Here is a 6,000-nt window from a genome sequence, read left to right as displayed (position 1 = left end):
ACACAGAGACACGGAGGGGATTTTTTTGAATCCTATACACAAAGTGCTTGGCCCTCTGATGTAACAAAAGGCCAGGTGCCATGCTTCACTGGGGTTGTGGAGACCCTGCTCTTAAGATAATCTGGGGCAAATCCCCGTTGGTCTCTTCCAGTTGTTTAGGAGATATTTTTCCCTTACTAGCTTCTTCCGAACTTTCCTGTAATGTATTTTAAGTTCCCAGATGCACAGATTGAAATTATAATGAGGATTTGGGGGAGGGGCCAAAGGAGACTTCATTCTTTCCTCCGGATCACAGTCTAAGTTCCCTTTTCCTGGTATCTTGTCCTTTAAGTCTGCCAAGTTTGCAAGTTCCTCCTCTTGCTCTGTTCCAATAGCCCCAAAAGTCTGTAAAACTTTTGTTTTGAGGAACTTCAGTGTATTCCGTGTTTGCTGCAGCTGCTGCTGTGATGTGATGTCCCTAACTTTTCTCAAATAAATCATGCATCCTTGCTTCTTGCTAAGCTTGTGAAGCATTCTACGGAATATCTCTAAGTCCTTAGAGTCTGTGAAGGATGCACACTGCCCCATGATAAGAAGATAGACCTCGTACCTCATCAGCTTTGTTGAGTTGTCCGTACCTCATCAGCTTTGTTGAGTTGTCCGCGGAGACGAGAAGATAAAGCGTTTCTCGCTGAGTGTGTTGAATCTGGCCCAAGGCTGTGCCGCGTGCGTAGTCTTCCCTTCTGCTCGTCTACATCTTGTTCCCCGAAGGAGGCACCTTGGGTGCCACGGGTGCACACAGGCATGGCCGAACCGTGTAATTGCCCCACGTTTTTGGGCGCCACTTGCCGCGGGCCCATGTTGAGCGCCACTTGTTACGGGCTCCCGAAGCCTCGTAACTATACTCGGGGTTCCCCCCAAGCCCCAGGCCTTTGCCTAAGGAAAGGACCTGATCTCGCAGACAATGAATGAGGCGGGAGCCGAAAGATGGTGAAGGACTCCGAATTTTATTTCAGCAAGCAGCACCTTTATATCTTTAGTGACACAGGTACATTCTTTGGTTACGTGGGTGAAAGACAGGTAAAATTCAATACACCTGAGTACTAGGACTGCTCCGACTCCACCTACTCTCCTCCCCTTCTGTTCCTGCGCTAACCCGACGCTCCCTGCGGTCAGGCAGTCCAGGCAAAGAACCGGAAGTTCCACATGCTCTGGCAAGCCCAGACAGAGAGCTGGAAGTTCCATGTGGTAAGGCAGGCCCGGGCAAAGACCTGGAATTGCCAGGGAGGCAACAAAGGCGAGACCCCTCCTCCTGGCTCCACCCACATCCCCAAGCCCCGAGTTTATCTCAGCAGGCCCCTGGGCCTGGAGGTCTGAGGAGGATGGGGCTCAGCTCTAACTCGGCCCCTAACATAAACCCAGTCAATGGGAAGAGGAGCTGAAGAGGTTAAAGAATAAATGATGATGGTAGGGAACCATGCATTTTTAGGGGTGCTTGGGACCCCAAAATACCAACACTCTGGGTCCTGCTGAAAGAATTCGACCCAAGCCTTCTCAGCCAAGGAAAAAGACAAAGTTTATTAGGCATTCACCATAATGGGCTGTCTTAAGAAATCCCACCCTTTGTGATGCCTGTTTTAATATCAAGGGTGGGAAGTAACTGGACAAAGGGCAAGGCTTGGTAGAGATTTGGGCCTAATGATACTGCAAGGTTAAAGCCTCAGGCCAAGGCTGGATCAAGTGGGAAGATTCAAGGGGAGTTCAAGAGGGCTCCCACAGTCTAAACCCCATTTGGCATGGATTTACGAATCCAAGAATTAAAAACAGAGGCATCTCAAGGTGAAAGTAGAAAGGAAAATTTATTATGATCCCGTGGGAAAGGGCAACTCGGACACCAGGAGCACCGGGGTTCTCTCAGTGTCAGAGCGCACTGGACACAGAAAATTGGGGTGTTTATATAGGTCCCTAACCGCAATTCCCCCTCCCAACCTCCTTCCTCTAAGCTTGCAGATGTAAGCTTTGAGGGTACAATCTGGACGCAATAAATCTATCCTAGGGACAATGGCAAGGAACAAACAGTATGGTTATTTTTGACAAGCAGGTGACAGACATAACCTTCCCACCATTCTTATCCCATTCTCCAATCAATCTGAAGTGATAAATCTATCTTAATGACAATGAAAATGAACAAATGGTTTGGTTATCTGTGACAGGCAGAAGCCAGTTGTTGGTTACTTCATCTTCACATCTGTGGCAAACTAGCCTTTCCCATCACCCTTACATCTGTGACGGATATCCCCAGCAGCCTTACACCTTGTCTCCCATCATTCATACCTAACTGGTCTTGCACGTCTACATTGCACCTGGCTTTCCAGCTTTTCATCCATTTTTATGCTGAGCTGAGGGTCCCTTATCCTGGGATCAATACACAGGGGGTGAGCATCCTGTGTCCTATCCTTACTTTCAGAGGATTTTATGGTTGATGACTTATTCACCTCAACCCTTCTTTCTTTCAGGCCTCTCGCCATTAGGTAAATACACAGGATGTGAGCATCCTGTGTCCTATTCTTAACCTTGGGGGCCTTACGGTCACTAGCTTAGCTTATGGAGGGGAAAACATCTAAGTAGAGAAATGGCTTTACGGAAAGGATAATATCTAAGTAGAGAAATGGGACTCACTATCTTACTTATTTCAATTTATCTAATTTGTTCCCTTTTATGAGAGGTCTTCACTCCTTCCACACAACCCCATCAGAGCCTCTGTGTGTGTGTGTGTGTGTGTGTGTGTGTGTGTGTGTGTGTGTGTTGGAGGGGAACTCTGCATTAGGGTCTATATAACTTGCTTTGAGCTGTATGCCCCCCTCCCCCCCCCCCCCCGCCCCACACTTGCTGGGGTGTGTGTCCTTTCACATGAGAAAGTAATAAACTCCTTTTTGCCTTTTCTCAACAATGGTCTATTTTTAATGTGAGTAGTGGTCTCTGACCTACACACTCCTCTCTGCCTCCTGTCTTCCCGGGCTTCCTTTAAATCCCAGTTAAAATCCCATCTCCTACGGGAAGCCTTCCCCAACCACTCTTAATTCCAGTGCCTTCCCTCCTATATTTTCTATTTATCCTGAATATAGTATATATTTGTATATATGTATATATTTATTTCATGTTGTTCTCCCCCGTTGGAATGTAAGTTCCTTGACTGTCTTTTGCCTCTTTTTGTATCCCCAGTGCTTAGCACAGTGCCTGGCATATAGTAGGTACTTAATAAATGTTTACTGAATTGAAATTTACTGAAACTAATATCCAGCAATCTGTCAATTAACATAAAGTGCCCAAGCACCACCAAACTCATAGTCTAACAGGAGAGATGGCAAACAAGCTGGGGATGTGAAAAGAGGCAAAAGATAGTCCTTGCCTGCAAAAAGTATATATATATATATGTATGTATAGGATGAATAAGAAGTAATTAGGGCGGGAAAGGCTCTAGAATTGAGGGTGATGGGGAAAGACTTCCCGTAATAAGGCGGATTTTAAGGGAGGCAGGAGTAGCTAATAGTCAAGTCACCTTTCCCTTCCCTCAGGTTGTCTTAGCGCCTCCTCTCTATGCTGCCGCCAGGGGTCGCTGTGGCCAGAGGCGAGCATGTAAGGGCGGTGGGGGGGGGGGGGTCGATCGGGCAGAGGTGATGTCATTCTTGACGTCTCCGACGTCAGCGTGGGCCCTGGCGCGGTGCATGCCGGGAGCTGTCAGCCGGGCCTCTAGGGCTGTGGGCCCCCCACTCCCAGTCCCTCGGCTGCCCCAGTTGCCAGGAGCTCGGAGGCGGCGCAGAGCGGCCCAGCCCCAGCCAGGTAACGGGAACAGTCGGGACGCGCCCCTCATCCCCAGGCCCGGGGTCATTCCTAAGCCCCGGGAACCAGGGTCCCCTCCATCCTCGCGGGGCCGCGGCGGGGGCGGGGCGGCCGGGAGGGCGCCGCGGGAGGGACTTGGAGGCCCCGGGGGACCCAGAGCCTCCCCGAGGGCCCCGAAGGGCAGCGGGGGTGCCGAGGTGGGAGGGGGCGGTGAGCTGTGGACCCTGAAGGAGAGGCTCCTCTCCCAGGTGCCTGTCCCAGCCCCAGAGGGTAGGAAGTGGGCAGAGGAGCGTGCCTCTCGCCCCCCCCCCCAGCGGGAGGCAGCGAGGTCAGCCCGGGTCAGCTAACACCTGTGCGGAGTCTAGTCCATTCAGAATTCCCGAATTCCTGGGATCGGCCGCCAGCCGCGGCCAGGTGGCTTCCCCGGAGCCTCTTGGTTTATACAGGTGGATGTGGTTTCTAGCTGCTGAAAGTGGAGAAGTTAAGTTGTATTTACATTTCTGTGGAGGTGGTTTGGGGAAGAAAGAAAGATGTGAGTGTCTTTCCCTGTTGCACGGAAGGCGGATTAGCCCGAAAGCTGGCAGGAGCAGTGCCCTTTCGGACCCCCGGGGTATTTTAAATTGGAACCACCAGGGTCGCTTGATTTTTCTTACTTGTTGATTTTCTTATTTATTTCCGTCTCCCGCCGTACGTATATTGAAAGGAGCTTCTGCTCTGCCATCGACCTTAAAGAACATCTAATTCCGCCCCTTCCAAAGGAGGAAACCGTAGATCTAAGAGTTCCAGTAATGGGCCTAAAGGTCGCAAATTAACAGTAGAGATGGGACTTTAACCCCGGGTTTTCCAGATTTCGTAATCTTGTGCTCTTTTCATGAAGTTATCTCGGCTTCCTCTCGCACCACCACCCTTCTGTATGTTTTTTGGTCTGAACCGAGTAAAAAAAGTTAAGGCAGCTTGGCTTAGGGGATAAAGATGTGTCCTGGAAGGCGATAAAGACCTCAGTAAAAGGCCTGCTTCTGACGTGTATTGGTTGTGTGACCCACCCCCACCCCCAGTCACCTAACTCCTTAGTCCTCTAGGCATCTGAGTTGTCCCTGCCAGCAGTGATAGAGACAGTTTCAGTTGTGGGAAATCCTTATCCCTATACCATATAAAATTTAAAGCAAGGCATCAATTTGGGGCTTTTTAGACAGAAAAGAAAGACTAAAGAGAACACTTTTAATTTGGAATTTGGTTTACTTACTTTTCTGAGGATTTGTTGGAAAAATAATAAGCTATTAGCGTTGGACAGGAAAAAGAGCACCACACCAACGTAGAACATCTGTAGAAATATAGACAGCTTTTAATAATGGGTAAATAAAGGCTATAACAAACTTCATTTTAACCATTAATTTCAGCCTCCACTAGCACCCAATCTTTTTGCCTAGTTATTAAGCAATAGCAAAATGAATTAATTTAAACACCATCTCTCCCATCTCAGTTGATAATACCGAAACCTAAGAAGGGACAGATTGAATGTTACTCTTGCATAAATAGATAAAATGACTAACCAAGAATTAACTATATATAAAAATCAAAGATTACCTACAATAATAAAATTCTTAATTATGGTTCTTTGGTTTAGTTGGTTTTCTAAAACTGCTGTGATATTGCTTCCTAATATGAACAGAAAGTCTACATTTTAGTAAAAGAGAATAGGTACTAAATATTAGAGTTAATATTATTTTCTTATGACCTATTGAATCCTTTTCATTTGTGGCAGGATTATCTCTTCTCAGATTTCTTAATGTCTTTAACCATAATGTACAACTTTAGCTTGATTCCCCAAATAGGTTATTAATATAGTATAATTCACATCTTAAAATGACATGACAATAAATTGTTGGTAAATGCCTATATTTTCTGTTATGAAATTTCTCCTATTAAAAAATTTCTACAGTATAGAATCTAAGTGACTTGAAGAATCATTAGTAATTAATAAAATACTTTTAAAACTTGGCTCACTGAAAATACTAATAAGATTAAAACTAAAAGCTAAAATAGGAAAGAGCCATTGGAGGGGAAAAAACACTGGATTAGAAGTCAGGAGACACAGGGTATAGTACAGACTTTGTCACAAATTCATGAAACCTTAATCTAATTGTCTCATCACTCTGGGCCTTAGTTTCTTCATCTGCAAAG

At 46.6% G+C, this 6,000-nt stretch overlaps 1 protein-coding gene across 3 annotated transcripts in view; it reads left to right on the top strand.

Annotated features, from left to right (window-relative positions):
• The first annotated feature begins 3,752 nt into the window (after positions 1-3,752).
• DOP1A (DOP1 leucine zipper like protein A) overlaps positions 3,753-6,000 on the top strand; it is a 107,199-nt gene continuing 104,951 nt past the window's right edge. For all 3 annotated transcript variants that reach the window (XM_036767102.1, XM_036767101.1, XM_036767100.1), the window contains exon 1: positions 3,753-3,819. The gene's annotated coding sequence lies outside the window, so the exon portion shown is untranslated. The remainder of the gene's footprint in view (positions 3,820-6,000) is intronic.

The sequence above is a fragment of the Trichosurus vulpecula genome, chromosome 7, assembly GCF_011100635.1.
Source record: "Trichosurus vulpecula isolate mTriVul1 chromosome 7, mTriVul1.pri, whole genome shotgun sequence".
Lineage (NCBI taxonomy): Eukaryota > Metazoa > Chordata > Mammalia > Diprotodontia > Phalangeridae > Trichosurus > Trichosurus vulpecula.
This window is presented reverse-complemented; position numbering and strand designations above follow the sequence as displayed.